The sequence below is a fragment of the Pinus tabuliformis genome, chromosome 2_1 (assembly GCF_031772625.1).
Source record: "Pinus tabuliformis cultivar Carrire ecotype Pingquan chromosome 2_1, CPIR1, whole genome shotgun sequence".
NCBI classification, from domain to species: Eukaryota; Viridiplantae; Streptophyta; class Pinopsida; order Pinales; family Pinaceae; genus Pinus; species Pinus tabuliformis.
Genome location: NC_142299.1, coordinates 405986268 through 406009469, shown reverse-complemented (window position 1 = coordinate 406009469; position 23202 = coordinate 405986268).

Genomic DNA, 23202 nt, shown 5'->3' with positions numbered 1-23202 from the left:
CCAAAATCTCCACCAACTCAATCACAGATTAATTAAATTCTAAATGACATTAATTAATATTAAACGCGATTAGCGCTAAGCACATTTCGTTGGCCCTTGGTCACATGCTTGAGGTCACATGGGCTGGGGGTTGGCCCACAGGGCTCACTCCCACCACCCCGCCGTCAGTTTCGCATGCACATTAAATATAACTTTGCGACATGTGTTTTGAATTTCTGCCTTGTTAGCTTGTTTGTAAAGTACATGGAGTGGGGCGGGGGAGGTCGTGGGTTCCATCCCCCTTCCCTTCGCTCCATATTAATTTTTTAACACATGCACCATTGGATTTAAACATTGCCCATTTGAATTTACCATGCCATTTCAAATATTTACGTTGACTTTGGATATTTATTTGCCATTCGAATTTTGTTAAATAAAATGTGGATTTAATATTTTTACTTAATATTTAAATAAATAAATAAATATATATATTTATATATAGTTAATAAAAACTATATAATATAAATAATATTATATATATAATATTTAAATAAAAATAAATTTGAATCCCACCTTAGAGGCCAATTAGGCAATTTCCCTTGCACACAATCACACTGGCGAATCTGGAGATGCCACTTGTCACAGTGTCATTGGCTGAAACAGGAGGATAATTGATGCATGTTGACTGGGCATCCAGTCAACTCTAGTCAAACTTTGACTTTGACTTTTTTAAACCAAACTTTCAGAAGCTCTAACTTTTGCATACGATGTTGGTTTTTTTGAACCATTCACGGTGTTGGAATCCTGGCGACGAATTCTATCCATTAATTCAGGTCTGAAGCAATTTAGAGCACTTTCATTTTTTAGCTAAAATACTGATCCTTGATCATTCCTCCCCACTAGAAGCCTTTTGGACCCCAAAATCTCTCTTGATCACTGATTATGTTGATGAGGGGACTATTCCCTCATCCTTCCAGTCTTTATCCATTGAAATTTTCATAATTTCATCATTTGGAGCTTTTCATAAAAAGTTGAATTTTTCCTTGATTTTGACGACCATCAATTTCTGTCTTTGACACAGTCATGCTGCAATATTTCTGAATTTTCATAACAACAATCTAATTTTGTAGAAAAAATCTTGTTCCTACCTTGGTCAACAATCAAAGGAAACTTTGAATCTTTCTCACCTTGCACTTTGTCTCTATGGCAATTTTTAGCTGCTTTTACCTTGTACTTGAGTCGACTCTTGCCCAAGTTTCTTCGCCATTGTAATGTGACTTTTGGAAACCATAAATGAACATTTGTGAAACCCATGCCTTCTTTGCCAAGATGCTTTTTCCTCTTCTCTTTGACCTTTGCAACTTCTTGCATCGGCACCTTGTTTTCAACACCGATCAACACCAATGTTGGCTGCTGCAAATGTTTTTCACCTTCTTTCAAAGGCAACCTATTATCATTTTGAAACAAATCATTACAAATATAAGCATCTTTATGAAAAGTATGATTCAAAACATCTCTTTGTTTGATCATCAACAATGTCAATTTATGACTTGCATTCACTAGCCTCTTCATTTGCCCTGCATTAACTAAAGAAATGTTCAGTTTCTTGCGATGAGCTCTCACAATATACTTCACCCCATATTTAAGAAAATGATATTTGTGCTCATAGCGATGAAACACCTTTTTCCTGTCATTCAAATATGGACTTCCCAAGATAATTCCAAAAATGTCAAGTGGAACCACGTCTAACTCGACTTCATCAACAAAGTTTGCAGTAATAGAAAATATAAAAATGCATTTCCTTGAAACCTGTAAATTGGTATCCTTAACAATCCAACGCAAAGGGTATACGGTTTATGATGTGGTACGGTTCCAAGTTTAATCTCTTTAACTAAGTCTTCTGAAATCAGGTTAGCTTGTGATCCACAATCAAAGAGTGCACCAATCTTGGTATGATTTGAGATTACTCTAACAGTGAACAACTCTTCCCTTTTGTCTTCATTTGGAGTGTTACTGTGACTATTTGAGGAACTAGTACTTTCAACATGTTGACATTTCAAACCCATGGTTGTAATTTTTGTCTCATCTCCTGAATCTGACCATAAGTCTTTTTCATCTATAACAATAGTTTTTCCCTTCTCTTTGGCTTTCAATCTATCTAGTTTTAATTTTGGATGAAGTTGCCAACAGTAGTCTTCATCATGGCCAGTCTTTGAAAAAAATTTGCATGTGAGTTTGTTAGGCCCCTATACTACTAGTGTAACCCCTTATTGTTATCAGTATAACCCACTTATTATATTGATGTACCCATGTACTGCCCATATTGTTACTATTATGCCACATAGAAGCCCACCATTGTTACTGTTGTGCCCTACAATATTATTGTTATGTAGGCTTTGATTGTATTGGGACCACTTAGACTCCTATATATAGAAAGGAGGTATTTTCATTTGTATCATCCAAGAATTGTTCATTTATGTAATGTAAAGGAGGTTGCCCCCTCGAAGAGGCTGAATTCTAAGGCGTTGATCTTTCTTTTCTATCTTTTCTTGAGCTGGTTTCATAACATTTGGTATCAGAGCTTTGGATTCTAGGGTTTCGCTGCTCCAAACAGGTCATCGTGGAATTTTCGCTATAACTTTTTTTTTGTGATGTTTCAGAAGGTGCAAAAAAAACCCATTTGCGAAGAATTGGCGCTGAACCTTGGGTCCGAATTTCAGAGCTTTTCGCGTGCTATTTTCGGAGATATGATCTGAGTAATTTGGTCTTTTGGCAGACTCCTGAATTACACTCAAAACAGGTGACCTGGGGAAAATCGTCATAACTTTCTTTCTGAGCATCAGATTGAAATTTCGTAAGAAGGTACAGAAAGAGGACGGACTGTAGTTTTTGTTTGTATATGTTTTAGAGTCAAAGGTTGAAACAGTGACACGTGAAACTTCATACAAGTTCACTCTACTAAACTAGTCTATAATCAGGTCACTACGGGAGATTGTGCATAAATCTTTCTTCGAGAATCCAATTTGGATCAAACTTATGGCATTGGAAAGAGGACACAGAGGGCTACTACAGGTCACAAGTTCAGAACTTAAAGATCCGAAAGAACAGAGTTACAGTCGTTTCAAGGTAGAGCTCCTAAAATCAAGAAAAAGAAAGATGTGGAAGTTTGATGGCAAGGATCCGGTAAATTGGATACTTCAGATGGAGCAATATTTTGATATACATGGTGTACAATTGTTACAAAAGGTATGTATTGCATCTTCATATTTAGAACCAGATCAATTTTTATGGTACAAAGGGCTTTGTTCTCGTAAAAAACTTGTCACGTGGTCAATTTTCACGGAGGAACTGATAGCACATTATGAGGATACAAAGAGCAACACCTTCTTTAGAGCAACACCACAACAATTGGAAAGAGTAAAAGGGCTTTGTGACATAATGGAAAGAAAAATTATGGAAACCAGGAAGCATACCCCTCACAACTATAAAGATGGAAGTGTTGTTTCTCCCAGCCTTCCACAACCTACAAGGGTTACACCACAACAATTGGAAGAAAAAAGAGAAAAAGGACTTTGTTACAATTGTGATAGAAAATGCACTAAAGGTCATAGGTGTGCTGAGAAGAAATTATTTTACATAGAATATGAAGAGGAGGAAGAAAAGGATCAAGAAACATCAAAAGAAGACGATATATGTCAGGACACCACCCCAGAGAAAGAAGAAATGAATCAGACCATATCTTGTAAAGCATTGGCAAGAATCACCACTCCTCAAACTCTCAAGATAGAAGGACATATCAAGAAGAAAAAGGTGCAAGAAGTGAAAGATCACATCGAGAAAGAAGAAATGAATCCAACCATATCTTGTAATTCAATGGATGAAATTACCACTCCTCAAACTATCAAGATAGAAGGACACATCAAGAAGAAAAATGTTCAAGAAGTGAAAGATCACATCGAGCATCAAGAAATGAATCCGACCATATCTTGTAAAGGACTGGAAGAAATTACCACTCCTCAAAAGATAGAAGGACATATCAAGAAGAAAAAGGTTCAAGTAGAGAAAGATCATATCGAGCATCAACAACAAGTTCTCCAACTTTTAAAGGATAACGCCACTTCGGTGCAAAATCAAATGAAACAACATGTAGATCAACATCGTAGTGAAAAATGTTTTGATGTAAGTGATTGGGTATTTTTACTACTACATCTCAAGCAAGCTATTTATGAGAAGGAAATGTTGGCACTACTACATGCACTTAAAAAATGGCGACCTTACCAAATGGGAAGACGCTTCAAGGATGAGGATGTGGAAGCATTGTTTTGTGCTATTTATATTATCCAACGAAATTGGATAAACGAAGCAACGGATGAATGGAAGAAGAACGAAGAAGTATGGCCACTTATTCAAAAGTTGCAAAAGATCCCATTTCAAGCAATATTTCCAGAAATTGAAGAGGAAGGAAAAATCATATTGGAACCTGGAGAAGTCACAGAAACAAGAACCCGACAGCTACGAAATCGATCAATTTCAGAGTATCTCATCAAGTGGAAGAACTTACCCGCTGAATATTCCACATGGGAGGACAAGAATTTTATATAGAAGCATCAAGAACTACTCAAGCGTTGAGGACAACGCTTTTTGAAGGAGAGGGGCATGTTAGGCCCCTATACTACTAGTGTAACCCCTTATTGTTATTAGTATAACCCACTTATTATATTGATGTACCCATGTACTGCCCATATTGTTACTATTATGCCACATAGAAGCCCACCATTGTTACTGTTGTGCCCTACAATATTATTTTTATGTAGGCTTTGATTGTATTGGGACCACTTAGACTCCTATATATAGAAAGGAGGTATTTTCATTTGTATCATCCAAGAATTGTTCATTTATGTAATGTAAAGGAGGTTGCCCCCTCGAAGAGGCTGAATTCTAAGGCGTTGATCTTTCTTTTCTATCTTTTCTTGAGCTGGTTTCATAACAGAGTTTTTACTTCTCTTTTTTGAAACTTGCACTCTTCTTTCCCTTCCATTTCCCCCCTTCTCTTTTCCCTTACCCTCACTTTCACGTTTCTCCTCTATGTTTTGTTTTCCCCTTGCCTGAAGATGCGTGTCTTGCAAACATACTTCATCTAAGTTGCTTGGGTTAAACGTAAAGATAGTATGCTGCAAATAGGAATGTAAACCTCCAATATATTTCAAGAGTATGTCTTTTGAATTCAAGTTTACTCCCAACAATAAAGCCCTCTTCCTAAACTCCTGAGTATAATATTGGACTGTTTGACCTTTAAGCTGCCTAAAATTCTACGTTAGTGAAGCCAACTGGATCTTTATGTCGTCTTCTTGAAGGTTCCAAATTCTGCAGTATACCTCCAACTATCGAATCCAATTGTCTAACCTTTCTGCATTCACTTCTCCATTGTACATGGAAAGTTCGAATTTTATGTCCAATTTCAGTAATGGAGTTTTTCCTTTTGGGGTTTTGGAATGAGTATGGGTAGTGGTGGTAGTGGAAGATGATGTTGTGGGAGATGGTGAAGATGATGAGGAAGATGATGAGGATGGTGGAGATGGAGGTTTCTTTCAACTATTCCTTTTGGAGTCCTTCTTTTCATCTTTTTTGTCCTCTGAGCTTCCTTCTCCATGTGGAGGTTTAGAACTCTCTCCAACCATTCCGGTGTTCCTCTCTTCATAGAGGACTTTAACCATCTCAGTCAAAGTATATAAATCTTTCTTGAATTCTTCCTCTTCTAAAGAGGGACCTTAATGCTCTCTTTCTCCATACATAATAACTATGGATTCAGGCTCAAAAATTTGTACTAATTGTACCTCTTCAATCACTTCAGCCTCTTATGCAATCTGTGCCTCTTCAATCTCAACTGATGGAGATGGAACTTAAGGTGATTCAGGTGTTGCCTTGAGTGGTCCTTTGGGTGAGGATGATGCTTTCTCAACCTTCTTCCTTCTTTTCCTATACTCACCATTCTTTAACTTAAAATTTTAAAATCTAATTAAAAGAATAATTTATAATAAATAAAATCTAATTAAAAAATTAATTTATAATAAACCAGAACAAGGCTGAAATAAATTTTATAATTTAATTAAAATTTGATGTTTAATTAAATGTAATAAAATTAATTAATATATTTATTTTTTAAATTAATAACATTAACCAATATATATTAATTATACTTTTACGTATCATTATATTCATTATAGAGTGAAACTCTTTTTAAAACGCCAAAAAAAACAATAAAATACCTCCATTATTATAAGTATAAGTAGAATCAATGATGTTAACCTATACCAATCTCTCTCCCATGATGTATATTATAATCACTTAATTTTGCTAAATATTTCATAGTTACACTATAATTTAATATACAATATATATCATGGGGGGTTTTGGGGATGACTTAGTTTTGTTGGGGAGTCCTGTTACTATTTTCTTCACGTCTCTGTTTTTAAGGTTTGAGTTTAGTCTGGGGCTAAATCATCTTAGTGAATGCTCATTTTATTTTTGTATTGAATGCTCAATAGTTTTGTTCTCTGGCTATCTCTATTTTCATCGTATTTAAATTATTTTTTAGATATTGCAAAGAAACATATTTGCTTTTCCAACAACATATATCACAAAATTTTCTAATTTATTTAGAATGAATTTATCATTACATAAACCACATTTTATTAGTACATAAACTTGTAAAATGAAAATAATGTATATATAAAATTATATTATTTGTAAAATAAAAATAATGTATATATAAAATTATATTATTTGTAAATGATCAATTATTTTATTAATTTTTAAGATGGTAAATTGACTTGAAATTTATTCTTGAATCATATTTACTATATTCATATGTGTTATATATCTAATTGTAATAAGTATTTAATTATAAAAATATAAATCTTTTACAACAATATTCTATTTCGTTTATTTCAAAATATAATAAAAAAATAATTAATTTTTTTTTTAGTGTTAAATAATAATATTACACACAAAAGCTAAATCCTAGTGATTTAAAATAACTTATTAATAGTGTGTAAAGAGATAGACTTTAAATCTACCTTTCCATTAATCCATTTTCCTATATAAAGAAAAATGAAACCTATTAAAAAAACTCTATTTTCATCTAGAAAATAAAACAAATATGAAAAGACCTGATAAATGGAATAAGACTTTTAATCATCTATTTATTATTATTATTATTTATAAAGCAAAATAGAACTTCACAAAAAAATCTACTTTTACTTTAGAAAATAAATTAAATGTAAAAAAATATCATAAATTAATTAAGAAATCTAATATAACTATAGTTATAACTATATATATCTATATATATAGAAATCTAATATATCTATATTTATCTATATATCGATAAATAAATTAAACTATAAAAATATTACAGGTCGAACCAAACTGATTTAACCAGAAACCCAATACAATATCTGCTGATTGGCTGGGATAATAATAATTAATTAATTTGAAGAAAGAAAAGCTTTTGGACGGTTCACGTATTTGAAGAAGATTTTAAAAAGGATTAGATTCCGTTGAAAAAGAATTTGATTTGATTTGACGTTCATATTGCGATTATTAATTCTAACTCGTCTGTACCCTGCATCAAAATAGAAAAGTCTATTCCGCGTTGATAAATGTTATTTTCAATTTAATTGTAAATGTTAGAAAAGTCTAGATTTAGATTTATTTTATACTTAGGACATGAATATTTATATGTAAGTTTTGGTGGTTACTTAAGCTTCAGGACCAGAGTATCTATTTGTAAGTCTGAAGTCATCTTTATAGTGATTGTCTTGTAAATTTCACTCATAAAAATGATTGATGGTCATCCATTCTGATTTTATCATTTTATCTTATTTTTTTGAGCTCTAGTTTCTACAGCATCTCCCAGCTAAAAGTCTTTGGTCCAATTCTCCTCTATATTCTTTTGTGAACAATCTACTATTATATTTAAAATATTAAGGAATTCACTGAAGGAGATTAACAAAAATTACCAGGCTTTCGAATTTTATGAATTGATGGTATTTATCATTATCATTGGATAAAAATGAGATGACTGGTTTTTTTATTTTAAAATTTTATTTTTATAGGTTGGAAAAACAGAAGAAAACTTTTAAAATGGGGTATTTAATATATATAAAGTGAAGTAATTTTAAGAAATTTAGTTTCAAGCTAGTCCATCTACATAAATTAAATGTTTGATAAATGTACATAAATATTAAAAAAAAACTATTTTATTATGCAACTTACACCATTGAAATAATAAAAAATCATAAAAAATAACTAAATTATATTTTTAAGTCTAGATTAATTTAGCTCAACATTGTGGCTTCAACTTCCTTAACTAATTATGCTTTAAATAGTTGATCTTTTGTAAATTTTGGTATGGGTTTCTCTAGCTGGCGAGATATTGAAGAACTCACAAGATCACAGAAAATCCAAACTCTCTTAAGGAAATAGATTTTTTAGATATGATATATCAAAAGTTTCTCACGAACAAATTCAACATAATCAGTGAATAAGGAAACATTCAAACAAATGAATTGGAACTCAAACAATCCCTTCCAATTTGATGAAATAAACAACTCAACATGAAACCCCTAGGAGGATACCAAAATTTGAATTTAGGAGCCCAAAATCTCATATTGGCACCTCTGATTATGTAATTAGCACACCTAAATATATCAAAGCTCCACAAAGTCCTAAGTTTGTCGACGAAAAATGGAAGATGAAAACCATAAGGCTACTAAAATAGATCTAGAATTTCAAATCATGAGAACTGCATCCCTCTATGGTAAGGCCTACTACATGAACTTTAGCTCCAAGAATACTGAGTCAAATGACGATCATAATGAGCTGAAAGATATAGAAAAATAACAGTAAATGCTCTTAGAGCTAAGAATGATAGCTAGTCCATGGGTCAATCCCCATTACAAGTCCTAACAGTAAATGCTCTTAGGGCTAGGAATGATAGCTCGTCCATGGGTCAATCCCCATTACAAGTCCTCCACCAGGGTCAATCTTGAGGGTGATGCAAATCTTTTGTGGGATGAGAATCCTAAGATCACCATTACCAACAAATCCTTGTTGATTAATGCAGAGGAAATGAATGCCCTCATTGATTATTTTCCCCATCTGATAGAACTGGCAATAGAGATTCAAGTGTTGGTCATTCACAATGAGCTATAGAATTTGGGGTCAGATTTGATGACTCCGTTACAAATCTCCTAGATCTAGACGAGAAGGTGGGGAAATGCGTAATAGTATACATGGAGGATAGTTGCTTAATAGCTGCCATAATACTATCACGAAATACTCAATGTACATGTGGGAGTTGTAGGAACCACTAGATGAGATTTCTAAAAACATTTCATGTAGTTACATACATCACATGCTTCATGTGGTTAGTTCTATATTGCAAGCAAGAGATTATCTAAACCTATGGCTACAAGAGTCAAATGTGGCTGAGAAGCAGCAACATATTATGACATTTTAACTGTTTTCATATGCTACTGTCAAAGCTAAAGTCAAAGTTAACAAGATGAGTTGCAAGGCAACTAGTCCCTGCCTAGGGGTAGCCCGACGGTTTCACTCTGCGGTTAAGGACTACTAACTGTAACCTCTGCTTGTTTGCCAGACCACTCACGTGTTGTTTGATGCAGTTAGAGGCCAGCAGTTAGCTTTGCGGTCAAGACAAATGTTAACTGCAATCCCGATGGATAGCGTACCCCAATCGCATGGTAAATCCTTCGTTGTAGTTACAGTCTCTACTATGGTTTTGATAACCCGGCGGTTAGTACTGCACTGATCACATGCCCCAACGCGGTTAGCTATCCTGATGCCGGGTACACCTTTCATGTTCTTCCAAAGCATAACACCTGTGCAGATAATTCATTGGCCGCATGTTTTTCCAGAGCATAACACCCTGCACATAAACCATTGGCTCCGTCATCACTCTGCCAATCTGTAAGCATTGCCATTATCGCCTTGCGTGTATTCAAAGTCACTTGCTTTGCAAAATTCAGTTATATTTCTGAAAATCAATGTTTTGAATGAGATATGGAAGAATGTGTTGCAGAGGTTGTTTCGAATAAGATATAGAAGAATGTGTTGCAGAGGTTGTTGAATTGAGCTTAAATTCGGTAATGGTTGTCGCTGCAATAAATTCGTGATGAACAACAGAGGTAAATTGTCTTTATTCGTTTTTAAAAGCTCTAACAGTAAAAGTTTTTCTTCACTGCATACCGAGACAGACAAAGTAGATGTCCTGGGTGTATCAAGGGCTTGCAATTGGCAGGCCGTGTCCTTTAATTCTGCGATGTAACTTGCTATCAGGTTTGAATCTTTAGCACCTATATTTTTCGCTACTTTTGGTTGCTGTAGCTGGATACATTCTGATTCGGCTTTTAGTTTGCTAATACATTGAAGTGCATGCCTTTTATGTATTGCCACTCTGTAGTCTCCACGTAACACTTACCAGTCAGCTATGGGAAAACAAGCGATGGGTATTTATGTCACAAATTACCAGCTTAGAATGGTATTATATTGTTCTGGTCCTCTGTTACTTTTAAAATTTTTTACTGTAGGACACCTTGCCATATCTACTCTATTATCTGCAGAAGTTAGAACAACTCCAGCTATTGAGGTCATCAATCACTTTAAATTTGTTACTCTGCAGGATACCTTAGCGTATGTATTGTACTATCCACAAAAACCACTTGTAACAACGCGTGCCATGGAACATTTGCACTTTAGGGAGCTGCTAGTAGGGATCGTAAGTGTTTTTCTAATTTAATTTTTGTTCACAGATTTTGATTTTGGCTATTTCATGGCTAGTAATAATCTTTCACACAACCTTATGGTGATGTATATTTGTTTTGCTATTCTTTCGATTCCCTGATTTTTAAACAAGTCTAAAATGATTTCCTTCAGAATGCGAAAATTTCAAAAGTTTGAGCAGTACATGAGAAACATAGGCATAATAATAGCGATGCAGACTCCTTGATTACGAAGTCCCTTACATGCGGTTTTTGCATGAATGACAGGTGTCTTTTGCATTGCCAAACAGGCCTACGTATACCGTCTGCACCCCAAATATCCAGCAGCAGATGGTAATGAAGGAGGTGTCACCTTATTTGTCCATATGCTGACATCTGTCATTTTTTACTTGCCAGATCTCTTCATAGGCTTTGAAACTTGAACGGATGGACTATCCAAGCAGAACGATTTATATTCATTCTTCCTCAGAAACAAAATTGTGACTGGAAGAGGAAAGGTATGTTACAATATTTAGTAATAGTAATGCATTCAGATGGTAAGAACTGGTAACAAAAAAATAAAAATTGCAGATTATGAACCAAGTTTGTAAGGAAAAAACTGAAAATTGTGACCGGAAGAGGAAAGGTATGTTACAATATTTAGTAATAGTAATGCATTCAGATGGTAAGAACTGGTAACAAACAAAAAATTGCAGATTATGAGCCAAGTTTCTAAGGCAGAAACTGCTTGTGCTACTTGCAATTTCCAGAAAAAAGAAAGCTCAGAGAGAAATGTGTGCTCGGTCATTTCTCACAGAACGATCCAAACAATTTCCTATTGGTACGCAGATTATTCGGAAATGATCATGTCATAAAACTACTACAGGTTAGTTGGATTGTTTTCAATTTTAGTATGACATTACAGCATGTGCTATGTGATCAAGGCAACAATAATCAGTTGAAATGCAAACGTATTTGATTCCAGTTTGAAAAAAAAATTATTTAGTATGATGCACAACATTAATTCTTGAAACAGAAAGCACTATTAGCTTAGGTTAGTTAATCAACTTTCATAATATTGTAGATCCCTAATTTCATAGCAACACTATCTCAGCTTTATTGAGCATGCAAAGTTAGCCATGGATTCTCAGAAGAAACCTGACATCAAAGTTGGGGTGAAAACAAGTCAACATTGTTCCATATGGGTAATGTAGAAGACAATCAGAATTTCATTCTTAGCTCTGAATTCATGGTTTGTTTTAGAATATGCAACTGATTATGGTGGAATTGCAGACTCTATTATGTTACTATGTTAAAAAGTTGTGTCATATTATAACTACCTTTCGTTCTCGGATATTGTTCAATGCCCGCTCAGCTTGGACCTCCTTCCTCCTTCTTTGACAGGTTCTGTTCGCTCCCACTGGCCATGATACTTTTTACCTGAAACATCTGCAGGATGCAAGCAACGTGCCTTGGATCTGGCTTTGCAAGAGGATGCATGGACGCAAGGCATTATAACAAAGAAAGAAAGCTCAGAGAGAAATGTGTGCTCGGTCATTTCTCACAGAACGATCCAAACAATTTCTTATTGGTACGCAGATTATTCGGAAATGATCATGTCATAAAACTACTACAGGTTAGTTGGATTGTTTTCAATTTTAGTATGACTTTACAGCATGTGGTATGTGATCAAGGCAGCAATAATCAGTTGAAATGCAAACGTATTTGATTCCAGTTTGAAAAAAAATTTATTTAGTATGATGCACAACATTAATTCTTGAAACAGAAAGCACTATTATCTTAGGTTAGTTAATCAGCTTTCATAATATTGTAGATCCCTAATTTCATAGCGACACTATCTTAGCTTTATTGAGCATGCAAAGTCAGCCATGGATTCTCAGAAGAAACCTGACATCAAAGTTGGGGCGAAAACAAGTCAACATTGTTCCATATGGGTAATGTAGAAGACAATCAGAATTTCATTCTTAGCTCTGAATTCATGGTTTGTTTTAGAATATGCAACTGATTATGGTGGAATTGCAGACTCTATTATGTTACTATGTTAAAAAGTTGTGTCATATTATAACTACCTTTCGTGCTCGGATATTGTTCAATGCCTGCTCAGCTTGGACCTCCTTCCTCCTTCTTTGACAGGTTCTGTTCGCTCCCACTGGTCATGCTACTTTTTACCTGAAACATCTGCAGGATGCAAGCAACGTGCCTTGGATCTGGCTTTGCAAGAGGATGCATGGACGCAAGGCATTATAACAAAGAAAGAAAGTTATACTACAAAGGAAATCTGGGTTGGCAAGATACCAAGGTAGGTTCATGACACCTGTCGGCATCCACGGACACCTGCAGCACCTGCTGCGCAACACCCGTTAACACCAAACCTTAGCATACCCTGCAAACAATTCTGCAGATAATACGAATTAATCGAATTAATGTTAACATTAACACGAGACCGTTGACGGTTAGCGATAATGCACCGGGCGTAAAAGCAATTTAAGCTATGCTCGAGCCTCTTCCGCCTCGGGAAGAGGCCAAATAAGATGGCGAAGCCTCAGGAGGAAATGAAACTTAGGTTATCTCGGCACATCGTCGCACGAGGCATTTGCAAACCTTATGATAAACAGCGAATAACACCGGGCAGCGACTAAGAACTAATGCTAACTCAGACTAATTCGATTACTATAGTCCCTGCCGAATGCCAGATGGCAGGGACTAATAATGGTGAAATAAAAAAAAAAATATGTTATTAAGTAGATAAAATAATAGTTTTTATGACCATAAATATAGGCGTTTTTTCTTGAAAATGGTGAGGCCAAGCTTTCTCTGCCTTTTTCTATTTCTATTGGTCTGACATCTATCCTTTTTCAAGATCCCATCAGCGTTTATTCCCTCAAGTTTCATTTATTCGCTCATTTTTTATTTCCTCTTTCGACAGGGTATCTATAGTCGAATTTTACTCTTTACTCTCACCAATCACTCCCATGATGCAAAATTAACTGTTTATGGGAGTGAACATTTGGTTCCATGATTTTACTTTGTATACATTTGAAATACCTCAAACCCCGAAGTTTTCTCGAAGGCGCAACGATTCTATGTACTGGTGCGTGATTTCAAATTGAAAACTCGACTAGCAGTGAAGATTCCTTCCGCTACGAGGACATTCTAGAGGTGGGTAGTCTGCATCATTGGAGGGAATTGTGGGCATTGTGGGAATTGCGGGAACATGGGGTCTCAGGATTGTCCGTTGTGCTGGCTAATGGCAGGGGCTCGCTGGGCCGATCGAGCCTCAGCTGAAACCGTGACAGTGTGGCCACGACGAGGATGATTCCGGCTGGGGTCTATGTAAACCGAGGAGTTTAGAGGAGTCATGCCACGTCAATATTTAAGGACCCATATGACCACGTTTTCAATGTGAGAGAATTTTGGGTGGACGCTCAGAGGACGTGATCAAAATCGCAGTTGTCTATAATGAAATTTTTTGGAAGTTTTTTTGGTGGGTTTTTCCACTCAAAATCCGGTAGTAATTTATTGGAATCGCAAGTTTGATAGCTAGTTTCTGCACAATCAAAGAGTCCCACGGATTTTTCACGGTGCTAAATCCAAATATACAGTGAAAAAATCATTTTAACTGAAACAAATCAAGATTTAACCTGAATTTCTTCCGTCGGATTCAGTCGCCAGATTGAATTGGGTGTGTATTTTTAATTTTTGTTGCACATAAGGCATTCGAGGGCTAATGATAACAAACCACAGGGACTTAGGCCATTTGGAATTGAACATATGCTCATTAGTCATCTGTGGAGGCATGTTTCTATGTTGGGAGGATTTTATTGGATGTAATTTTTGATGGGCTCTCTGAAACATTATTTCTTTAGTTGGGTTAAGAGTAGTATTGAAGAGGGCCAATGAAAAATGTTTATCAAGATATTGTTTCGACACGTATAGATTGTACTGATCAATTTTACTTCTTAATTGTTAAGAGTAGCAGTAGCAATTGATGTCTATGTTGAAAATCTTTTTTTCATCTTGATTTCTATCAGCTAAATGCCGAGGGCTTTAATGTTGGATCAATAATTTAATTTTTAATTCCATGTGGGATGTATGTTGCCACAAGATTTTGGTTTTGGGCTCTAAATGCATCAGTTAGTAGCCGCGTTGAGTGCTTTTTGTAGGTCAAAAATGAATTGATTTTTTCTTAATCACAAGCTATGGCCACTTTAATGAATACAATTGTTTAGGTATTTGTAAAAAATTATAAACATGTATTTGAATTTCACCTCTAAGATTACACAGTACTCCACTAGTTGAACGTAACGGTGTTTTTTGTCTGTTTTTTTACACTCGTTACACCTGTGCATGCTTATTTGAGATTGAATTTAAGCCCATGTAATTTTTAGAATGTTACTATTGGTTTACTGTTGTGGGTATGTTACTATTGGTTTATTGTTATGGACCCACCACATCTGGTGGTAAAAATGCTGGTTTGGTTCAGTCAATCATCAGTGGAGCAGTCAGTGGGCTCTTCCGCTCATGAAGTAGTAATATTTTGGAAATATTTTTAAATTTACAATAAATATAAATTTAGATTTATTTTAGACTTAGGACATGAATATCTATATGTAAGTTTTTGTTTGTTTTTTTTCAGCACAAATGTAAGTTTTTGTTGGTTACTTAAGCTTCAGGACCAGAGTATCTATTTGTAAATCTGAAGTCATCTTTATTTTGATTGTCCTCTAAATTTCACTCATAAAAATGAATATTTATCTGTAAGTTTGCGATCATTTTCATCTTGGTTGTTATCTATTCTGATTTTATCTTATTTTCCTGAGCTCTAGTTTTTACAGCATCTCCCAATTAAAAATCTTTGGTCCAATTCTCCTCTATATTCTTTTGTGAACATAACGACACTGATTTAATTATCCTCCATACCCTAAGAATTAAACTCATCATTAAGACAAAGAAAAGAGAAATGCCTGAAATACTATTGCCACAAAAACATAGCAGTTAGCGGTCACCAATATCCTCACCAATATCTGCATCTGTCCCTAAACCACACTCAATTATCTTTCTGTACTTTTATCCTCCGTTGGATGCAACATCACGCAGCGTGATTATTTTTGACAGTGAGAACTTATAATTTTTGTGGATTATATTCTTAACTTATAGCGTCTCCGTAACAATGGTGAATGATAAAAAGACAGAAGGGCAAAGTAACCGTTTAAGGTTTCGAACAGTCTACTAATATAAGGAATTGACTCAAGGAGATTAGCAAAAATGATTTGACGTCCAGTTCTTTTTTCCATTTGTGGGATTTGACGTCCAGTTCTTTTTTCCATTTCTACCGCTTTGAAAGGTGGTTTTCCCTATTATTATATTCACAGGTGCTTGATTATGTCGCCCATCGAGGGGTCTGGCAAGGTGGGAGCGGCCTTGGGCGACTCACTAGATGTAAATGTTTCCCTCCAAGAGGCATTTGTTCGCGCCACGATTTCGGAGAAATGGTCACACCCCTATCGAACCGATGCACAGGGGGCAGACTCTCTTGTCGATTCTCCCCACATGGACCAGCCTGTCCGGACACAGGACACACATGCAAGCTAAAATTTACACTTGGGATTTCCAAAGGCTTCATCGGACTCCCACAGTCGTCCGCATAAACAAAGCTTCGGGCACGACGTCTTATGGGACAGGGTCATTAGCTTACAAAACAAAGCTCTTGTGGGGGCGATGACACTGTTCAGGGACCAGAGATATGGACATGGGGGATGGGTTGTTACTCAATGGACTCCCCTTCTTGGTTATACAAACTCGAGGACCTTACACCCACAGTCGTCCGCATAAACCAATTCGTTGCATGGAAGAGCCAATAATCTTAAGCTTCGGGCACGACGTCTTATGGTACAGGGTCATTAGTTTACAAAACAAAGCTCTTGTGGGGCCATGACACTGTTCAGGGACCAGAGATATGGACATGGGGGATGGGTTGCTACTCAATGGACTCCCCTCCTGGGTTATACTCCCAAGGTCAGTGGACTTCTTAACCATTGTTTCTCTTTTCACTTCTTACACCGGGAAGATGTGCGTATTTTGGTGCACCCGTCAGTTTGCGGATGGGGCTTTATTGAACTCTAAAAATGATACGTTAGATTTAACCCTTTGTTGGACACACCCAAGAATAACTTGGTTTGTTTGGGTTAAATGGTCGTATCCCCCTGAAATATTGGACGCGACAAGATCCGATGGCTATTGGGGATTCGGTGGGGTGTTTCTCTTATATGGACCCCCGCATTTGGGCGGCACATGATAAGTGTGTCACATGGATTTTGGTTGAAGTAAATTTCTTCGGTGGTCTCCTTGAAAATATCATACTTAGATGGGACTCTCGGTGCATCTGTCACAGATTGACTATTGGGTATACCCTTTCGGTGTTTACTTTGCCACTACATGGGGCATTTGTTGGACCAATGCCCGCCCCGTTTCCACCATTGGCACTCGTTTAAGGGTACAAATCATAAGCCTTCCAGCGGTCTGCAATCGGAGCGGGCAATAGGTAACTCTATTTACTATGACAACTCATATTTACAAAATCATACTTTATCCACTAAACATCTCTCATCCTCCCCATCGTCCCCTCAAAATCCATTGTCATAATATATCATGGATACTCTAAATCCTTTTACCTCAGGTTCCACTCTCCCCGATGCTCCTTCGACATCCTCACATCTTATTCCCTCTCAGTGTTCCCATCCACCATTAACCACTAAGAACTTTGAATCCATTTCAGTGATTCCATCCCTTCTTCTCGACCCTGCGGTCCCTCTTCCTTATGACCCTTTCTGAGCGGTGCCTTTGTCCCATGACCCTCCTCCCACTACATCTGAACTCAACCCTCCTCCCCCTAAGGGGATCCCCAATCTATTTCTTCCCCTCACAACTCTATTGATAGCAACGTTGAATTCCTTCTACTGAACCCCACCATGAATCTCTCATCCCCCACAGTACATAAGGGGAAGGACCTAGTTTCCTCACTTGTTATCAACCAAAATTCGGCCCGCAATATCAAGGCTCATAGGGGGGTGGTAAGCGTGGCCTTCACCATAAGGGGAAACACCTCGAGAAAGATATTGCTTAGCAATTTCTCTATGCTACATGATGTTCTAATTATCGACTCTTCTGCATCTCGGGCCCTTAGAGAAAATGCACCCTCGGCATGGTTAAAAAATGAATATTATCTCTTTTAGATTGTGTGGGTTAGGGGATGCCACAAAAATGATCCCTTAGACATCTAATTTCTACTTACCGCTTGATTAGGATTCTTATTCAGGAGAGTAGGTCTGGTTTTCCTCGTGCCATCCCTTATTTTCATGCTAATGTTCCTACTTGGTCTGTAGTGGTAGTGAATTCATGTGGTTTATCTGGGGGAATTACTGCTCTATGGGATCTTGTTATGAAACTAGCTCACAAAAAGATAGAAAAGATAGATGAACGCCTTAGAATTCAGCCTCTTCGAGGGGGCAACCTCCTTTACATTACATAAATGAACAATTCTTTGATAATACAAATGACAAAACCTCCTTTCTATATATAGGAGTCTAAGGGATCACAATATAACCAAGCCAACCTAACAATAATAATATAAAGGCACAAAAATAACAATAGAGGGATTCTATGGGGCACAGTAATAACAATATGGGGACAATAGGGGCACAAAAATATTAATAAGGGATACAACTACAATAGTAATGGGATAATCACTAGTATTATAGGGACCTAACATGCCCCTCTCCTTCAAAAAAGTGTTGTCCTTAATGCTTGAATAGTTCTGGATGCTTCTGTATAAAATTCTTATCCTCCCATGTGGAATCTTCAGCGGATAAGTTCTTTCATTTGATGAGATACTTCGAAATTGATTGATTTCGTAGCTATCGAGTTCTTGCTTCTGTGACTGCTTCCGGTTCCAATATAATTTTTCCTTCCTCGTAAAGTTCTGGCAATATTGTTTTAACTGGGAGTTTGTCACCTATAACCTTCTTTAAACATGAAACATGGAACACTGGGTGCACTCGAGAAGCTGCAGGAAGCTCCAATTTGTATGCCATAGTACCAATCTTTTGCAACACCTTTACAAACCATAATACTTTGGTGATAATTTATTATCCTTCTTAGCTTGCTTGAGGGATATTTGTTTATATGGTTGTAGCTATAGAAATACCCAGTCACCTACATCAAAACTTCTTTCGCTGTGATGTTGATTTGCCTGTTGCTTCATTCTATTTTGCGCCAACACAAGGTTATCCTTTAAGAGTTGGAGAACTTGTTGTTGATGCTCAATGTGATGTTCCACTGCTTGAACATTAGAATTTTCTCTTAAATATGATGGAATGGATGGTGGCTGATATCCATAAAGGGCCATAAATGAGGTCATTTTTGTTGCAGTATGGTAGGAAGTGTTATACCACCATTCAGCCAGAAGCAACCATTTGACCCATTGTGTCTGTTTATTAGATATGAAGCAACAAAGATATCCTTCCAAACATTTATTTACTATCTCAGTTTGCCCATCAGATGGAGGATGATAAGATGAGCTATGAGCTAATTGAGTACCAAGACAAGAAAACAATTTTGTCCAAAAATTTCCTGTGAAAGTGGGATCTCTATCACCTATAATAATCTTTGGGTTTCCATGTAGCTTTTGAATTATTTCCATAAATGCAGTAGAAACTGTACTGGCTTTAAATGGATGTGATAATGCACAAAAGTGTGCATACATGGTAAGTTTGTCAACTACCACAATGATGACATTCTTTCCTTCAGAGTTGGGTAAACCTGTGATAAAATCCATTGAAACCTCCTCCCAACATTGGCTTGGAATGGATAAAGGTTGTAATAGACCTAGAGTCTTAATTGTTTCAACTTTATGTTGTTGGCAAACCAAAAATTCCACCACAAACTTTCGAATATCCGCTTTAAGGCCATCCCAAAAAAATTCCTTCTTAACCATGTGGTAAGTTTTTAAAAATCCTGAGTGCCCTCTTAAGGGAGAAGTATGCAATTCCATAAAAATCTTTTCTTTGAGTTGGAGATTCTTATAGAGGTATAAACAATCTTTGTACCATAACAAATCATTTTTCTAGCTAAATGTATCAGATGTACTGGAATCTTGTTGTAACTTTGGAATAAGTGCCCACACTTCTTCGTCATTCTTCCATTCCTCTCTTGCTTCGTTTATCCAATCTGGTTGGATAACAGAAATGGCGCACAACAATGCTCCCACATCCTCATCCTTTCTTGAGAGTGCATCTGCCACAACATTTTGCTTCCCTTTTTTGTAGATAATTTCAAAGTCATAACCCAACATCTTTGTGACCCATTTTGTTGCTCCTCAGAGGATAATCTTTGTTGCCTTCCGTAGCCCTTTATAAGGGTTCTCAACATTCTTTGTATCACCCCTTTAATATGCTTTTTGGGATGCATCCCAATGCATTGTTTGATATTTTATGTTTGTTGATGTATAATCCAACCCTTTGGATCAGTCAATTAGGCGTTGAAAGTAGTGTGTTCCTCCTAATTTCATTATCTTATATTACGAAGAAAACACATTTTATGGACAAGGAGCTAGATATGTTTTCCTTGGGTCACAAATTTGGTGAGGTCGCACAGTCTCCATTTAATGGCAATCACATTTTCTAGAAGCAATGTTGGAGCCCTGAAACATGACTTTGTGACCTGCAATGTTGGTCCCGTCACATTTCGTAAAGGCAAGGTAGGTTGCATAGTCACAACGTAGTTCGGGTCACATTTTCAGGTCATGGTGTTGGGGTCGCTGTCGTGATCTTGCGACCTAATGGAAGGTTGCATAGTCACAAAAGAGGGAGTCTCATAGATATCATGAGATTTTTCAAGTGTGGTTTTGCGACCTTGGGGAGGGGTCGCAGAGTCGCAATACATACAGGTTGCAAATCCTCATTGCATGAATGAGGCTTATAACTACGATTTTGTGACTTGTAGATAGTCTAGTCGCAGATGTGAAAGGCTCAACATAACCCATGCATAGACTTAGCAACATCTATAGCTCTTCTGATTAAAGGGACAAGGATCTACTTTATGGTTCCGAGTTCAATGTAGCACAAACTACAACGTTCAAGCCTTTGCTCTGCTTAGTGATCCACTTTCATTGTTGGGTATGTTGATATGGTTGCCCAGGTAACATCACCAAAAGTCTTCCCTAGTACAAGCATGGTTTTGATAGCAACAGTAAGGTGCCAGTTAATCTCACTTTGAAGTAATCGAGGGAGAAATGGAAGTATGACTATGCAAATATTCCGCGTGAATATTCCACTTCTTTCAACCAGAATACTGATAATATCAATAGATATAGAATGACCTCCCATCTTTCTCATAGCATCAATAACACTTTCACGTCATTCCTTTGCCAAAATATCCTTATCACCAGCAACTTAGTCAAGCGAGCTTGAAGAATGCTTGTAAATGTGTGGTGTCATTGCATGAGCTTGTCTATAACACTACTGTCATTACAAACAGTCATGTCACTTTGTGAAGTCCCATGGCTTCCTTTGTATAGGTCACATCTATAGGGGAGAGGCGTTAATAGAGACTGTGGGAGAGATCACAGCTGGATACTGCGACGAGTCAATAGAATTGTGACCCGTAGATAGGAATACGACTCATATAGATGGTCCAATCGCTGCAATTAGGGAAGATCACATTTTTGAACTAGATTGTTGTAGCTCAAACTACGATTTTGTGACCATCCTAATCACAAATCTATTGAGAGACCGCAGTTATTGCTCACCCAATAGGTCGCATTACCTTATTTGGTTAGCAAAGTGCGACTTGCCCTAAATTTCTAATACATCATGGGTTCCTCCATTGCTTAGTTTTGTTCGTGGAATCACTGTCAACTCACTCCATATTCCATTATTCTCTGCGATGGGCATTATGATGTGGTATGCACCCAATGTACTCTGTTGACACCTAAATGTATGTAGGATCATCTCGCCTTTCATAAAGGCTCGTATCGTGCCCACCATATGGCATATTATGTACATACTCCCACAACGTGTCATTCATGACTCACTAGGCTTGGTGTTGATCCTTTATGCATGGTTTATTGATAACCATAAATATATGTGTGTGTTCCAACACTCGAGTACGTGGCATGATTCTAATTTAATAAAAGTGTCATTTGGTATGTATTCCATGGCACTCCCTTTAAGTTCTTTGATTAAAAGTGTGTTGAGGATGAATCACTAAGGAGTGTGATAGTCTCAGTATACAACATTTTGACAGGCCTCTTCTTGTTGAGTTCAAGTCACCATCTAAGTGACACATTCAACGTTGCATCATTGAAACATTAGCTCACTCGTTCCATGTAATGTTTTGTTGGCACTATCCATGCATTCTCTTGACATCGACCTTTTTTGACATGAGATATATGCAACAACAATTTTAGATCAGTCTGCCCATTATGAATCTCCCTAAAATTTCTTTGGTATCCACCCAAATATGTATTAAAAGGACAATTTACTTCACTTGAATGTTTGTTAGTTGTCACCATGCGTTGTCTTATAATTTCTGCTTTCAAAGTATGTGCTTCATTAACCATGGCATTGTTTACCTTTCGCATTGCAAATATTGTTCCATAATATATGAGCATAACATTCAACAAGCCATTGATCTTTACTTTTGAGGACAATGTCATCAAAGTTTCTTGAAGCACACTCTATTTATGAGTTGGATGAACTTTTCTTGTTTGATCCAGTCTTCCCATTTAGCCAGTCTTTAACAATAGTTTTCAACTGCTGAATTGCAAATTCGGTTGTTGGTTTTGAATCCTTTTCTCCTTGATACTCTAATGGAGGATTTTCAGGAGTAAATACCTTAATGGTTGGAAATCTCTTGTTGTGTATTCCATGGTGAAAAAACTAAACAAGGACACTCTTGTCAGAGTTTAGAACCTGTGGTGGCCATATGATATTCATATCTCTTATGCTCCATTTAAATCCCTACAAAGAAAAGGGATAAATAATTAAAACTATGAAAATAAATTCATGTAGAGGTGATAGTAAAAAATTGCAACTAAATTATACGAGTAAAACAAGAGGTGCTCGAAACCAAAAATCAACGCAACATTTAGGCACCTTACCGGACTTATGAATTTCCAGTAATTTATGTTATGCAAAAGCAATGGTGCATCCATAGATTCAAGGGCGCGGAGTAAGATGGAAATTTGAGGAATCTTAATGCACTCAAGGGGAGGAGGACCAAGACAAAGCAGGGTTATTGTCATGATGCATTATCACAAACCCTTACCCATGTGTGATCATGCTTCGGGGTGAGTGGTGGTGTGCCCAAAATTTTGAATATGCCCAAAAATTTGGGTGGTGTTGTAGCGGCTACAACACAA